The sequence below is a fragment of the Diceros bicornis genome, chromosome 16, assembly GCF_020826845.1.
Source record: "Diceros bicornis minor isolate mBicDic1 chromosome 16, mDicBic1.mat.cur, whole genome shotgun sequence".
Lineage (NCBI taxonomy): Eukaryota > Metazoa > Chordata > Mammalia > Perissodactyla > Rhinocerotidae > Diceros > Diceros bicornis.
Window position 1 is genome coordinate 45,727,665 of NC_080755.1, and position 17,610 is coordinate 45,745,274.

At 37.6% G+C, this 17,610-nt stretch overlaps 1 long non-coding RNA gene across 1 annotated transcript; it reads left to right on the plus strand.

Moving 5' to 3' along the window:
- Positions 1-707: 707 nt before the first annotated feature.
- LOC131415430 (uncharacterized) lies at positions 708-17,402 on the plus strand. Its single transcript, XR_009222454.1, has 2 exons — positions 708-1,590; positions 16,726-17,402. It is a non-coding gene; the product is annotated as an uncharacterized LOC131415430 (long non-coding RNA).
- The last annotated feature ends 208 nt before the right edge of the window (positions 17,403-17,610 follow it).

Consider the following 17,610-nt stretch of genomic DNA (forward strand, 5'->3'; position numbering starts at 1 on the left):
CCTCAACCTGAAATCATTTCCTGCTCTGAGATCTTAGAGCACTTACCACCTGAACCATTCATTCAGCTGATATTGCTTTCTATTGCCAGCTGCATTTTATGTAGAGATATCTTTTCACTTCTACTTCATTGTAAATAGGAATAAAAGGAGATATAGAGAGGCAATTGATATGGTTTGCGTGGCTAATATGTTGCAGGCACTTTTAATGTATGGGAAATGGATTTCCTGAGGGCTGTCTAATCTCAGAAACTTCGAGGCAGTAACATCTTGCTCAAAGATGCCTGGACAGTTACTCTGCTTTCTCCATCTAGAAAGATGAGGCCCATGTGACTGAGTTTAGTGCAAGTACCAGAAATTGTAATTTTTGTTAACATGCCCATAAAGGGAAGTGCAAAAATTGCTAATGCAATTTCATCCTTTATGTTTATAAAAATACTGATAGCTAGAATTTATTGAGTGCTTTTTGCAGGCAGGCACTGTTCTAAATTACTTTATATGATTGTTTTATCTAATTCTCACAACAACTATATAAGTAGGCACTACATTTGTTCCCATTTTTACAATTGAGGAAACTGAGATGCAGTCGGTTTAGGTCACTTTTCTAAATTTTCCTGGCTGGAAAGTGCTGGAGCATTTAACCCTGATCAGTGTGGATCTAGAGTCCTTGCATCTAACCACCACCCTGGGTGCCCATGTAAGTCCCCAGTATAGAATGGCGGTAGTGTAGGGACAAATTGAGCTTCTCAGATCTGACTTGACTAACTCACATGCACAGTGTCACCAGCAGCTGTGGGCCATCTTCTCACTCCTCCAAACTACCGGGATGTCCCACCCTCAGTCAGGAACTTGGGACCAAGGAATGCCATCTAGCAATGACATAGGCCCCTGCTTTGTACACTGCATGTCACAGAACATTTTGCCACCCTTTTCTAATGAAATTGAAGTGGAATCTATAGTGTGTATGTTTTTTCTTGCCAACTCTTAGCTCACTAGATATGCTGCAAATATCTAATATTGTGTGGTTGTCAGCCTCTAAGATGGCCCAAATGATAGCTGCCTCCTCGTATTCACACTTTTGTGTAATCCTCTTCCTTTGAGTGTGGGCTGGACCTTGTGACTCACTCCATATGGATAGAGAACCGCAGAAGTGATGGGCTGTCACTTCTGAGATTAGGTGATAAAAAGACTGTCTTCTGTCTTAGGTGCTCTCTCTCTCATTCTCTCTTGATTTTGTTGCTCCAAGGAAAGCCAGCTGCCATCCCACAAGGCAGCACTGAGAAGAATGTTGCCAACAGCCATGTGAGTGAGCGGGAAGCAGCTCCTCCCAGCTGAGACTTGAGATGACAGCAACCCTGGCTGACACCTTGACTGAAGCCTTTTGAAAGACCCTGAACAAGAACCACCTGGCTAAGCTGCTTCTGAAATCCTGAGCCACAGAAACTGTACAATAGTAGATGTTGTTTTCAGCTTTTAGGTTTTGGAATAACTTTGGTACACAGCAATAGATAACTAAAACATATCATAACATGTTATGCATCAGAGACGGGGATAAGCCCTTTACATCTCATTTGCTTTTCACAACCCCATACAGTAAGTACTAATATTATCACCCTTTTACATACTAGGAAGCTGAAGTACAAGGAAGTAAAATAGCCAGGTGAGGCTCATCTGGCTTATGAATGGAGTACCTGGGGTTTTGTCAAAGAATTTCTATATACAGGGTCTAGCATGTAGTATGTACCACTGAATCTGTGTTGATTGATTCATTGATTCAACATGATCATGTCCAAAAAACTACAATAAGATAGAACCAGAAACAAGTTCGATTATTTATATTCAACCATAGTAGACCTGGGTTCCCTATGAAGACTTAGTATGCCTCTTTTAATGTAGTGTTCATGTGATGCATCTGGATTTCTTCTCTCTATGGGTAACACCTCTGCGCAGCATCATGATGTCCCATGGTATAAAGCTGGCCAGAGATCCAATAGTCTCTATCATTCACTACACCTGACTGTAGACATGGAGTCATGGCATAAGAGTAGGAGGCTGAAGGCATCATTGCTTCCTTGACTCCTTAACCCACTGGTCCCTGCTTGTTCTTTCAGTTTCTGCATCCTTTATCTTTCCACTATTTGGGACACACAATCCCCCTTATAAGTCCAGTCCCTTATGAGTCCCCAATCATGACCTGAGCCAGGGTGCTTTGAGGAAGTTCTGACCCCATGTGCTTGGGCTTATTACCATGGTTAGTTGCCAAAGCCCAATTAAACATGTGCTGGAGCCTTGTAACTAGCCTCTGCCCAAATTCCAAGGCTCTCTCTCCATCTGGTTACTTTCAATAATGGCTTGAACCTTTAAAAAAAAAAATTTCTATATCCTCTCTATTTACACATTACTTGTTAAGCTGTGGCCCTATTTTGGCCATGCCAGTTTAATAAGAGACCTGTGTCCTGACCTTTTATGATATCCTGTGGCCAGCTTGGTGATAAGTACTTTTTCATGTTGACAGCCTACCTACCTTATCTACTAAGATGCCCAGTCGCTGCCTCCTCATTGCTGTGCTTTTCCTACAATTGTACTATGCTTTATTTACTTCATCTGGAATCTCCATCACCTTCTACTTGCCTGAGCATGCTAATATAGAACTCCTTGGACACTATACCGTGCCCAATACCTGAACATTCTTTCAACCCTGTCTGGAACAAGTGTGTAAGATGAATGATTATCCGTATTAACTCTATCATTAGTGAAAAGAATATGAAAATATTTGGCTTATTAAACACCAGGAACTGTGCTCTTTATGTGCATATCTTATTTATTCCTTCTAACAACAAGGTAGTTTGTATTGAATCAATTTCAGAAATGAACAAACTCAGGTTCTTAAAGCTTAGCACGTTGCCCAGTATCAAAGCCAATGAGTGAAAGAGACAAATCTCTATCCCAGATTTCTACTTCTGGGTATTATAGAGTACCTGGTATCATACAAAATCTTCTTCCCAAAACAATTTTAAAAGCTGAGTGAAATTCAAAACTGCTAAATGAAGACATGGAGAGCAATCAAGACGTCCAGACATTGAGATGAGTCCAAAATATGTTGTTATTTTAGAGAGTAGAATGTTGATTTTCAGGGGCTGGGGGTGAGGAAATGGGGAGATGTTGGTAAAGGGTACAAACTTTCAGTTCTAAGATGAATAAATTCTAGGTTCTAAGGTACAGAATGGTGACTGTATTTAATAACACTGTATCATATACTTGAAATGTGCTAACAATAAATCTTAAGTGTTCTCATCACATACATATACCAAAAAAAAGGTAAAAAAAAATCCATTATTTTTACCCCTCAGGACTCATGCCAATATCACAGCAGGGCATAGAAGCTAAGAGTTTCTGGTAGTGTCACTGGGCTGGGAAAGCAAAAACTGGAATTCAGGATTATCAAGGCAGTCAGGACTTGAGGGGCCAAACTCTGAAGAAAAGTGATCTCCAGGGAAGTAAGCTTGACATACTGTGCACAACTTCTCTTGAGGCATATGCCAACTCATGGCTGGTAATGTATCTGGCATGACATATAGAAACCAAACAAAACATAGCTGTTAAGAGGCTGGAGAGCTAAGTAGATATTTCTCAGTCTCACAGTGCCGGGGAAACAGAATTGGAATACAGAACTTGCCAAAAAGAAGGGACACTAAAAATAGCTCCAGCTTTCCATTGAACCACTGAAGGGCCACCCTCAAGGAATAACGGAAAGCCTGAAATAGACACATCTTGACTGGATCAAGGTGATCTACCTAAACTCTACCTGTCAGAAAAAAAAACTAAATTCTTTCTGGAAGAAATAGTATCATCCAGATCTCCTACAAATTTTTATGCTCACTTCAGGCATTTGGTCAAAATGTCAGCTAGCTTGCCAGGAAATAACACCAAATGAGCAAAATATAAGAGAAAAAAACAACAGAGAAAAAATAAAGAAACTCACAGTGATTCAGTTGTATATGGGCACTGAAATAACTATGGTTTACATGCTAAAGAAAATATATGAAAGGATGGAAATTTCACTAGATAATTGGAATGTATTCAAAACATCAATGGAAATCTTAGAACTAAAAAATAAAATAGCTGAAATTAAGAATTCAATATATGTATTTAACAGCAGAATAGATGTGGAAGAAAAGATTAATTAGCTGAAAAATAAGTCAGACTGAAGCACAGAGATAAAAAGGATGAAATATAGAGAATAGAGGGAAAGAGAAATATGAGACAGTGTAAAGGTCTAACATAAGTAAAATTAGAGTTGCAAAAGAGCAGAGAGAGAATAAAGAATGAAAAATATTTGAGGAGATACTGGTAATGGTGAGGCTGTCCTTAAAAATACTGAGATCAGAAACAAGACAAGGATGTCAACTGTCACCAAGTCCATTCAACATTATAATAGATGACCCAGCCATTGCACTAAGAAAACAAAAAAGAAAGAACAGAGAGAGAGGAATGGAGAAAAAGAGGGTGGGAGGGAGAGAAGGAGGGAGGAAAATAGAAAGAACAAAAAAAAGTGAAGATTTAGAAGGAAAGATATAAAGCTCTCATTATTTGCAGATGAAATGATTATGTATGAGAAAATCCAAAAGATTTTACAGGTCAACTATTAGAATTAATACATACCTTTATCAAGATCTCTGAATAAAAGATCAATACATGACAATAAACTGTATTTCTATATGCTAGCAACAAACACTTTAAATGTGACATTTAAAAATAATAGTATTTACAAGCACAATTTTAAAAAGCCTTACATATCTAGAAATATCTAATGAAAGATGTACAAGACACCTATTGAAAAAACTATAAACATTACTGAAAAGAAATTTAAAAGACGCAAATAAATGGAGGGCTATACCATATTCATGGATTGTAATATTCAATGCTGTAAAGATGTCAATTTTCTCCAAGTTGATTTATAGATAGATTGAAATCCAAATCAATATAGTAGCAAGGTCTTTGTGAATGTGCGTTAATTTAGGTACAGTAATTGACAAGCTATCTCTAACAATATATGAAAATACCAAGGACCAAGAAGATCGAAAACAGTTTTGAAGAACAAAGTTGTGTAATAACATTACTATACTTCAATACTTATTATAAAGCTACAAACGTTATTTAGTGTATATTGTCACAAGTATAAATAAACCAAGAGGACAAAATAGACCAGAAACAGAACTACTCAGATAATTCACCTAATTTATGATGAAGACGCCACTGTAACAGAAAGAGGAAAATTATCTTTTCATTAAGTGGTGCTGGATCAAGTCAATATCCATATGGGGAAAAAAAGGATTTTGATCTCTATGTTGTCCCATACACATAACACAATTCCAGATGGACAAGGTAAAACAATTAAGTATCTATAAGAAAACACAAGGAAATACCTTTATGACGTTTAGGTAAGAAAAAATTTTATATAAAAGGCATAAAAAAGCACTAATCATATGGAAAAAAAATAGAAAATTAGACTTCTTTAAATTTAAGAACTTCTGTTTATCAAAAGACAACAGAGGGAGAGTAAAAAAGCAGACCATAGAGTGGGAAATGATACTTGGAAAGCATAAATCTTACAAATAACTCATATCTCCAATATATATAGGGAGATCTAACAGATCAATAAGATAAAATCAGACATCTCATTAAAACTGTGTCAAAGACTTGTGTAAGCACTTCACAAAAAAGAATATTCAAATGGTCAATTAGAATATTAAAAGTCTCAATATCATTAGTCATCACGGGAGTGCTAATTAAATCCATAATGAGATACCATTATGCAACCACCAGAACAGCTAAACATGAAAAAGTGAAAGAAAAATTGATAATATCAAATATCAACTCAGTTATGAACCAACTGGAACACTCATACGCTTCTGGTGGGAAACAGTTGGGCAGTCTCTTTAAAGTTGAAAATATAGAAACCGTACGATACAGTAATTCCTCTCCTAGGTATATATTCCTCAGAAATGAATACACATGGGCACCAAGAATGCTCCGAGCAGCATTACTTGTGATAATCAAAACTGGAAACAACTCAAAAGTCCATCAACAGAAAATAATAAAAGAAATGCAATGGAATCATACGATGGGATACAACACAGCAGTGAAAACATTGAACTACTGCTACATGCAACAAGATGAGTGAATCTCCGCTACAGCAAAAGAAGCCAGACGCAAAAGAATCCATAAAATACGATTCCATTTATATAATATTCAAAACCAGGCTAAATGATTCCATGACAATAAAAGTTAGGATAGTGGTTATTTTTGAGGGATGTTGACTGACAGGCAACAAAAGGGAAGCTTCTGGGGTGCTGATAACGTTTAATTTTTTGATCTGGATAGTGGATTCACAGACAGTAACAGTAAAAATTCATCAAGCAGTACCTTTAAAATTTGTACCTTTTATTTTATGTATGTGATATTCAATAATAATGTTTACCAAACAAAAAATTTAATCTCAGCTCCTGCTCTTTCACTTGACATGAAAAAATAAGAAAATTCTTATTAAACTGCATCTGTATGTGCCTGATATCCACCTACTGTCTCCTGCCTTATCAAACCTTCTTGAAGAGTACCCTTGCCTTTCTATAATTAATTGTCTTCCAGTCTTTCCATCTGTTGCCAGACTCCTGATCCTGCCTCTCTTATACTCTTGCTATAAACACAACCTTGGACCAAACAGAGGAACTGTAGAGCAAGTGCTGATCTAGACAAAATGAGAAAGAACACGTTTTCTCCCAATACTCCTGGCAGAATAACAGCCACAGTCTCCAAGGGGAAAGTTCGTTTCAAAGTGCTCGCAAACCAATGCAAATATTACTTTAGCTGGAAGCACATGCTTAGACAGCACTGAGCACATCACTAGCAATTTACAAACACTTATTGGCTAAGCCAGTGCATTTGTTGACTTAATAAAATCCTCTGAACATATTCTTTTTTTTTGTCTTTGTATCTCTAATCCTAGGGAACTTTCCACTCCTCAGCTCCAGTTAGTTCAAGCCGCAATATTAACTGGGGACTTTACCACAGGGGAAAAAGTGTAGTAACTATCCCTGTATTCCTAAGAGAAACAGCAGTCACTGCATGTTACATTTAGTTGGCTTAGTTTACTTTAAATTTGCCTCTATGTTTTAAATCATGCCTGTTTCTAATGCAACTGGGATAAAGGGAGATGATGGGAAGGAGAAGTTAACCGAAACACAGTATTATTCAACTAAATTAGAACTCTCTGGAAAAGTACTGCTGATTAGGGATGGTAAAGTCATTCCAGGTGAACTCATCGATTTAACCTAGAGAATTGTGTGCCTGGGCACTAATTTACTCTGATAAAATGTTACTAATAAAATAATGGATCTCAAATCTAATTCCCTAAGCCTGGCACATCATAGAGAGACCCTCAGTCAGTGAAATTGCAGACCGCCTATTGTCTCATTATGTCCTTGGAATCCAAAGGCCCCACTGAAGCAAAGCCTATAATGGAATTATCACAGCTTACTGCCTCTGAATTTCCCATTTATGCCTCCTTCTTCAGTGTCACGTCCACACACTAATTACCTGCACTCTCTATTTCATTTAATAATAATCCCATACAAAGAGGCCAATGCTAAAAGAAGCAAATGGGGTCGAGGAGAAGAGAAGAGGCTAGAAGGATGTAGATTGCTGTGTGTGATAAATCATGATTTAACCAAACTGGACTCCATGCCCAGAAAAACAGCAAAGGGGAAGCCAACTGTTCACAAAGGCACATAAATGCATTTCTAAAATGAATGCTCATGAATTTAGACAAAATTGGCCTCTATTTCTATCATTGTAAACTTTTGTAGGAAATGCAAATATCACCGCAAGGGAAATGGCCAAGAGTTCTTTTTGTCTGTGCACCCCATATTTTGTGATTGCAGGCTTTGTCCCTCCAGCAAGACTCTGGTCCAAGCCTAGGATGGGAACGTCGCCTGCTGCTCCCATATCTAGAGTCCGCTCTGCCTAGAGTAAGCTGAGTTTAAAGCATTGTGAACACTAGTCTGCATCCTCCTTAGCAAATCTCTACCACAGGTGTCCATTCAGTCTAGGTTGCTAGTATCTAGCTCTTATTTTAATTCCCCCACGGGCTGAAAACCAGTCCTGGGGTGCAGCCTGCTTATTTGTCTTTCAGCACGTTCTTGCCAATTGCTGTTCCCAGAGACATGGCATCTTTGCTGTTTCCATTCTATCTGAGCAGGCTTTGAACCTATGATAGCTCCTTTATGGCCCTGGGCTCAGGTATAAATTCTCTACTTGTTACAAAGAGAGTTTCTCCACATTCTTCCTTCCACTACAAATTTGCAACTCCATTCTCAAATGTTTCCCAGGTTTCAGGTCTTTTGTCTCATTTATAGACTCTCTCTTACTGCCAAGTCCTTTCTAACTAATGTTTAGGTGGGTAGTCTTTTAGGTTTTCATCTTCACTTTCTTCCCAGGATACAGTCACATATGTAGCTACCCCACTGAAGCTTATGGACAAGTCTTGCCCTACTCTGTCCAAATTCCTTAGGTAATGCAACCCAGCCTGGGACCAGAGGTTCAAAGTTCTCATTTGCTTGGGAGGACAGCTTGAATATGTGTCCCTTATATCTCCTTGAATTAGCCTCCTTATTAAATGGCTCAAATACACTGAATACAAGAAACATGACTACTAAAATGTCTGATCCCTGCCAGTTATGGACTGAATGTTTTTGTCTCCCCGAAATTCATATGTTGAAGCCTTACCCCCAATATGGTACAGATGGAGTTAGTGGCCTTATAGGAAGAGGAAGAGAGAAAGATCTCACTGTCTCTCTCCATGCACACACATGCACAGGGAGGAAAACCATGTGAGGACACAGCGAGAAAGTGGGCCATCTGCAAATCACGTAGAGAGCTCTCACCAGAATTCTACCCTGCTTAACCTTGATCTGGGTCCAGAACTGTGAAAAAACACATTTCTTTTGTTTAAGCCACCCAGCCTGTGGTACTTTGTTATGGTAGCCTGAGCTAATACACTGCCCTACCCCTTTGGATATTTAATGGAGTTTCCTGCATTGCTTGGTCTGCTTTCTTAGCCTTAATATCAGCTAAGGACATTTGGCAGGCTCTTTCTTGCTGCCCTCACCAGAGTATGTTGTATGATTGGGGCTGCATTGTCTATGAACTTCTAGGAGGCCTCTGAGGAATCGTAAGGCATCTTGACTGTGCTTTTGCATGGAATCCAGTGATGAGGAAGTGTGGGGTGACCTGATTCACTCGAATTGGGGAAAGTGGCCAGAAGGATAACAAAGTACTTGAAAGCTTCCTATATGCAGATAGACCATTTTGCCCTCTAACCTTGGTCACTGATGAGGAATAGGCAGAGTTATATTCCAATCAAACCATCCATCAAAATGTGGCCAATTCTCTTTATTATCTGCTAAATTTTGAATGGTTGGGTAGAGGCTTTCTACTTTGCCTAATTTTTTTTTTTTTTTTTTTTTTTTTTTGCTGAGGAAGATTTGCCCTGAGCTAACATTCATGCCAATCTTCCTCTATTTTGTATGTGGGTCACTGCCACAGCATGGCCACTGACGAGTGGTGTATGTCCACGCCTGGCAACCGAACTCTGGCTGCTAAAGCAGAACACACCGAACTTAGCCAGTTGGCCACAGGGCTGGCCTCTCTACTCTACTTTTGATCAACCTCCTCCAGTATAACTGCACATTGCACTCTTAGTAAGTTAATATGTGTCCAGGTATGGAAAACTCACCCTCTAAAGTCACATGTCTATTGTAAGGTGATAAATCCCTCAAAATACCATATACATCTTTAACTCATTGTTTGACAAAGCTTTTCCTAATTTAAGATCCTTGAGCAATGGGATTTTGTAACCCATGTTTTCTATAATACCACACTAAAAAAAGTGCTAATTACAGTCACAGATTCATTAGGCTTTTTAAAATTTTGGCATATCTAACCACTATTTATCCAAAATCAAAATCTCTTTATATCTGCCCACTCTGAACAGTTTTATTTTCATGTTCTAATGGCTACAATTTGTAAGAATCAACTATGCCCTTAGCATGGATTGGGTGCCCCCCATATGTTATTTACTTAAATGTTACAATTACCTCATGAGTTGGATTTCATTTATACTCATTTTATAGATAAGAAAACTGCGACTTAGGGAATTTGGTTAACCAGCACACAATCAAGAACAACTATTAAGCAACAAAGATAGTGTGTGAACCTAGACCTCGCTGACTTCCAAATCCATATTTCTTTTATGCCAGTTTTCAAGCCTAAGTGTGTACCAATGGATCCTCTTGCAAGTTTGTCATTCACATTCCCATTACCCATCCCCTAGATATTCTGATTCAGTAGAATATTTGTTCCTTTGTTTGTTTGTTCAATACCCAACTAATTCTAATGCAGATTATCTGATAACCACATGCTGATAAATGCAATGAGTGCCTTTTTCTTCTCCTTCATCTCTCTATCCAATCAACTCATCAACTTTTCTCTCACATATATTTTGTTGTTTCTATTCCCACTAAAACTATTCAAGTTCCTCCCCAAGAACTTAACATTTGACTATTGAAATCCTTTCTTAACCTTTAAGGTTAAGGGAGCCTGATGTCCCTTTACCTCCAGGATATCACTAAGTCTACTGTTAGTAACTGCCAGATCAATTTGCTCACAGAGTAGATCTGATCTTTTTCCTCTCCTGGCTATAAAAACTTTCAGTACCCTAAAAGTTCAGTTCCATTTAAGGCTTTCCATGTTCTGATGCAAGCTTTCTGAGATTATCCTAGATGAGTTATCTATCCCATTTATCTTTTTTTTCCTAATCTCATCTAGTGATTTCCTCGCTCGTGCTATTGAATCATCTTATATTTGTCTCTTCAAAGTCTCCCTGCTTCTAGCCTCTTCTACAGGCAATTCATTTGCATACCACAGCCATATATGTCTTCCCCAAAGGTCTTTCTCTGCTTCAAAATCTGCAATATCTCTAACTGCCTTTAGAATAAAGTCTATACTTCCTAAGCTAATAATTAAGATCTTCCATAATCAGCCTCCCATTCATATTTCCAACCTCATCCCCCACTAAAACTTTATAATCTCTGCTCACTGCCACACAAACATGCCTTCAAAAAGCCTACTTTTGTTCTCACGTTCTATTTTCTTCTGTGGAACACTGGTCCCTCTTTTAGTCTGTTTACTCAAAGCCTCTTCTCCTTGAACTATAACTTCTAGTATAAGTTCTTTCCCATTTATTAAATATCCCAGACCACAGTGGCCTTCCTTCTTCTGAACTCACAGTTTTTACTGCCTTCCTTGAATATTAAACATGTATTGCTTTACCATATCTCTTGTGGTGCTATCTGTGTTGCTATTTAACTTTCCAGATTAAAAAAAGAAAGAAACAAAGAAAATCCTTTGCTTCAATGATGTGGGAATTTTAGGTAAATAAATCTTTTGGTTCAGATTATCTGAATAACAATTTCAAATCACTACTTACCACAACTGGCATACATACATCACCTAAACTTTAGTTGACAGTTCAATTTATCACATACTAGTTGTCAGGCAAGTGTTACCTTTGCAGATGCATTTATGTAACATAATATAAACAGCGTCACTCTCTATTCATTTGCGGATAATTATCTCCTTATTTGTAACCTTCTCATTAGAATATAAGATGTTAATTTCTATACACAGGCAGTACAGTAGGAGACAATGTCTCTGTAACTAAAGACATAATAAGTACCTTTGTCTCAGAATGTATGGCTTTGTTGAACTTCTGTCATGTCTCTTTAAACTTATCTTTATCTTCAATATCACTCTCTACCTATGTAATTGCTTTTTACAACTAAGGAACAAAGTCATGTCCAATAGAAATGTAAATTTCAGACACTATAACACTTATTTCTGATATAGGTTGCAGTCAAATCTTCCAGAAGTTGAAGTTATGCTCCCAGTAACAATTATAATTTCTCTTTAGCAAGGTCAGTGGTGGGACTAAGGTTCTCTGGGATTCTCTAGAGAAGGACTAAGAAATGATAAGACATAATATAAGATCCAATGACTCCTGTGATGTTAAGCTTAATTTAATCATTAAGACATCAGAGAATTCATAAAATCTAATTAATTATGGGAAAATTGACTTTTTAATCACTAACAATATGACTCATTTCTTGGGACAATTAAGGCAGATAATCCATGGAGACATGATCACCATGTGTACCAACTCTCACAAAATGTTCTAAATCATAATTTATCCAAAGGCTTAAGTGAAGATTGTTTTCCCTCTTTGCCATGATCACATTTGAGCTCTTTATAGAATATTTCAGCAATTAAAGGGACTCGGATATTTATAGCTAACAGAATGTTTTACATATTGTTTTCTCAGTAGAAATTGAACTATATATTAAGGCTATCTGTCTGATTCCGCCTCCTAAACCATCTAACTGTGGTAATTGAACCCCTTAAAACCCATCAGTATATTTATCCCACACCAATCTCTGGAACCAATCCTCCATTTAGTATAGAATTTTTTAAAAAGATTTTGTAAATTCTCTGTTTCAGCATTAGGAGAAAATTCTGATATGTATGAACTCAACTGCCTATGTGGTCATGTCCTTGTTCTGTTTTCCCAGACCCTTGGGAACTAGCCCTTGACCTCTGGCGTCTCGTCCCCAGACATCCCTAATATCTCCTTCTGACCACTTGAAAAGGAACAAACTGGTTGTTATTTAGATATCTACCATTCACTTTCCCACATTTACTATATTATTTAGTATTATCAGCTACTGTGACACTATATATATATATATATATATATATATATATATATATATATACACACATAAAAATTGAATCATGACAGAATTTTATTTCTTACTTATATAAATTCCAAAACAGATGTTCCTAATCAGTGTATAGTGCTCTCCAAAGAGAGATTTGGAGACAGGCTTCTTCCATCTTGGGGATCCACCATTTTCAACACTTGCTTCCAAGTGTACAGCCTCCATCTACATCAATTCCACAGAAAGGAGAGAGTGGAGAAAGAGTGCTTTTAAAGCTTCTTGTCATGGAAGTGACATTCCTCACTTCTGGTTATATGCCATTGATGAAATCTAATCATTTGGCCCTACCTAGATGCAAGAAAGCTGGGAAGGACAGTCCCTGGCTGGGCAACTATTTCTTAGCAATTATTCTTTACTAAGAAAAGGAATGCATAAATTTTGGTAGACATTTAGCTGTTTCAGCTCCGTCCCATTTATCCTTCTTTTGGACTGACCCGCTGATCTTATATCTGCTCTCCAGACCCATGAATTTGTTTTTCCATCCAAAAATAGCCTGCTGAATGTGAACCTATCTTTAGACACCTCCTTTTCCCAAGATTCTACCTGACTCTATTGGCTATCTTATATATCCAACCTTGCGTGTCCTTCCGTGGTCTGGTCTATCCTACCCTTTACCAGTCTTCTTATTTGAATCTTTTTTTTGTTGAGATATGTCATACTTTGAGGAATGAGCTCACTAAGAATCATGAGGAAAATAATAACCAAGAAAGTATTTTAAAAAATGAATTGCGTGATGTGTGTGTATTGGTGAATTTAATTTCATCAAAGCCAAAGAAATGTAGTAGAAAAGGAGAATCAGAGCAAATACATTCTAGTTCTACATTGCTCGTAGTAACCCATGTACGAAAGGAGAATTGATACAAAGGACAACAGCAAAATAAAAGCAAGTACACAGGTTATTGAGTTATCTAAATAGTGAAGATAAAGACAGAAGAGGACGGTAAGTGGGTACTTTGAAGGATATCCAAATTAAATGAAATTAAGAGGATGTGAGTATATCAGTAATTTAGGGTTTCGTAATGTATGTGATTACTAATTTTATAGTCTATTGAAATCTAGAATAAAAGCACAATTACATTTGTTATATATTTGTATTCAACTAGAAATATGTGTGTGTGTGTGAGAGAGAGAGATAGAGAGTGAGAGAGTTCTATATGGAACATACATATACATATAGGATATATGAAAGGACGGGAGCTCTCACTTAGGATTTAGATTCACCTTGTGGGAGACAATGATGAACAGTCCACCCCAAAGTCGAAGTGGAGTCATAAACCTTATTCATTCTACAGCCGTACATCACATAACATTTCAGTCAATGATGGACCACATATACAACAGTGGTCCCATAAGATTAGTACCATATAACCTAGGTGTGTCGTCAGCTATACCATCTAGGTTTGTGTAAGTATACTCTGTGATGTTCACACAACAACAAAATCACTTAATGCCTCATTTCTCAGAATATATCCCCATTGTTAAGTGATGCATGACTGTATATTACTCACTCAGTAGTTCTTTATAGAATAAAAAATAAGAAGAAGCGATTGGGGTGAGGCAGGTCCAACTCCCAGCCTACACTAGATCTCACACTTCTTTTTCAAAGAATTGCAAAGAAGTTACTTGAAATAAGCATCAGAAACTGGAAACATAAATTCCATGAGCAAATTTACAATAGCTGTGTAGTAGATAGTACATACAAAGAGACAGAAATAGGAAGGGGGAAACAGTAAACTGTGGCCTGGCTTCAGCTCCCCAGGTTGCTGGGATAATGGGAGTGACTCCCTGAAGAGAATGCCAAGAGAACTCAGAAGGTAGAACATGCTCCTGGGCCAGCCTTAGAAAAGGCCAGAGAGGAGTAAGGGAAAACATGGGAAGTGGAGAAGAACCTAGAACTTTCCTTCCCCTAGAGGGCAAAAGTTACCATCATCATCCTTAACAACATTAAAGGATTTCCACCAGCTGGCTAGAGTCATTGTTCCCATTCTTCTTACCCATGATTTATACAAGCATCTTAAACTTGTGTTGTTAAGCATTCTTAACTCAATTTTATAAAGAATTTAAATAACATAAAATTATTATATCAAACATGAAGTGAGCAAAGTACAAAGAACCCCTGAAAGTAGTTGTGCAATCCCAGTCTAAAAACCCATACCCTTCACCTGCCGTCTTTCACGCCTTGTCCCTTTCTCTAGCTGGAATGTAAGTACTTTAAGGGAACAATTTTCCTGTTCAGAGAATACTTTTCTGGGATTGCTGTTTACATTAACTTTTACACTCAACAAAATCCATATGGAATACATTACCAAGCTACTAAGACAGAGGTCCCCTTACCTAGGATGAGCCCTGACACACAACACATACACAGCCAAGAAATCTCAGAACTAAGTGCCACTTTTCTTCTCTGCTACCTCTGCCCACAACTCCTGGATGTCCCTATATCTTTTCACTTTCTGCCTCCATAAGTTATGACCACAAAAACCACACAGTCTGCTTAACTAGTGTTACATACTTATGACCCCGGCTCCCTTGTCATTGATACCCTCTCTAAATTGAGTGCAAGAACGTAATTCAATTCCATCTCATTTCTCTTTCCTTCTGTAGCTTTATATTTCTTCCTCAAAATGGTTTACAATTCCCATCAACTTCTTCCATTGACTTCCAGGAATATCAAATGACTATTCCTCAGACCCAAGCCCACGATCTGAAAACCTAGAAGCTAGTACTGAAAGGTTCTAACAGCACATTTAAAATCATCTAGAATGAGTGCTTCTTTGAGCAAATTCCAATTAAGCTAAAATGCAGTATATTTACATGCACATTGTACATGCAGTATATTTACAAGTGATGAGTAAGATTAATCAAAGAGATAATGCTAAGATAGTTCTTATTATTCAAGTGTTCACAAATAAATGGTACTCGTTTATTAAAATTCAAATTCAGATAAATAGCATCCTCCACTTATGACTGAAACTTAACTATGCAGGTCATAAAAGAAGCTGCCAGAATTCTGAAGTTATCCTCAATTTAAAGCTGCAAAGGAAAGTAATTAGACTGAAGAGAAGCTATGGCTTCAAAACAAGGATGGATAGTCACTTTAAATAACAAAATGTCAATATTTGCAGAAAATTGAGACTTCACAAATAATAAACAGTGCTATCCTCTCGATGAATTGTGGGCCAGCTATTATAAATATTGAAATTCAACAATTTATCACTAGAACTATCCTTTACTTTAGCTACTTTCATCTGGTAGCAAATAGAAATTATACTTGTGGGATAAACCTAGAAGAAAGAGAAATGTCTCTGCCCTTTATTTTTCTTGATGAATTTGGCCCAGGATAAGAATATCAAATTATATGTTGACAGAGAAAATAACTTGGCATCCTGAAACACCAAAAGATGTTACAAACATAATTATCTCAGTATCAGTACCACATGGTAATATTGTCAAGCTGAGTGGGGGAAAAAAATTCCCTAAAATGGAAAATGCAAATAGGTAATCTTGCCAATAGAAAGATAGATCTGTGTGCATCTTTGAAATGGCCAAATTTTTTAAACTGTTTCTAATTTTTTGAGCTTTCATATTTATTTGTCTATCGTCTTTTATCTGACCTTGCAGATGGATTCAATTTTCCTCCAATAATCTTGGCAAAGCATCAGGTCATTAGTACATGCTGACTGATTTTAAAAGTTACATCATTATAATATTTGCCAATAAAAAAGTGAAAAAAAATAGCATGAGGAAATATGCAATTATTTTTACATCTATAGCAAGAAAGAGTTACTAGTGGTGTATAAATATTTTTTGTGCTTTATATGTTTGCTTTTAACAGGGCATACTGCTGTTACCGTGTGGGCTGAGTCATTAATGCAGAATCAAAGCTGTAGAATGTCCATTTGTTGCTGAAAGAGCTGTCAGCGAGTCCACAGGGAAGCTCAGTGGCCACCATTACCTGAACATCTTCCCAATGTACCCAAATTCAGGGTTAATAGTTTTAAGCCCTAAAAACATGAAGAGGCTTTTGTTTTTGTTTCTACTAATTCTGCAGTTCTCCATGTGGTCATCCAAGGTTCTGAAATACACAGAAATGTGTACAGACTAAGGCAAGGTGCCCCTCTCTCCTCAGTGACAGCAAGTCTTGGGAGAAAGGTGTTTACCACGTCTATGGAGGCACACTGGGCCCGCTGGACCAGGCGCAGGACAGCTATGAAATGAACTGCTCCCTCCAGGGAGTGAGAAGATGCATCTCCTGTCCAAGGTACCCTCCAAACTGCAGGAGAGAAATGCTGGCACCCACAGAGGGACGGGTGTGCTGCGAGCTCTTGGCTGGAAAGAAAAGAGAAGAAAGTTACAGAGGAATCATGTAAACAGCAGAATACAGATTCTCATTCAAAGGTTATTTATGACGCTGAGGTGGATCAAATGAAAAATACATGGCTAAAATGAAATAAGTAAAGTACTAAAATTCTTATGTTTTTTGATTACAATAAACAGTGCTTCACTGCTTAAAACTTTGATTTGTCTTCATTTCATAACTTTCTTCCCCAGTCAAGGAAAACTAGACTCAAGTTGACAAGGTCCCTCCACCATTAGTGCTCACAGCAATAATGAAGGACTCAGATTCAGTGATCTTTCCTTTTAAGCCACCTCCTGGACCTCAAAGGCAGGGCTCTCTCGCTACTTACCTTCCTTGTTTTCTGCAAGGAGCAGCACTAAT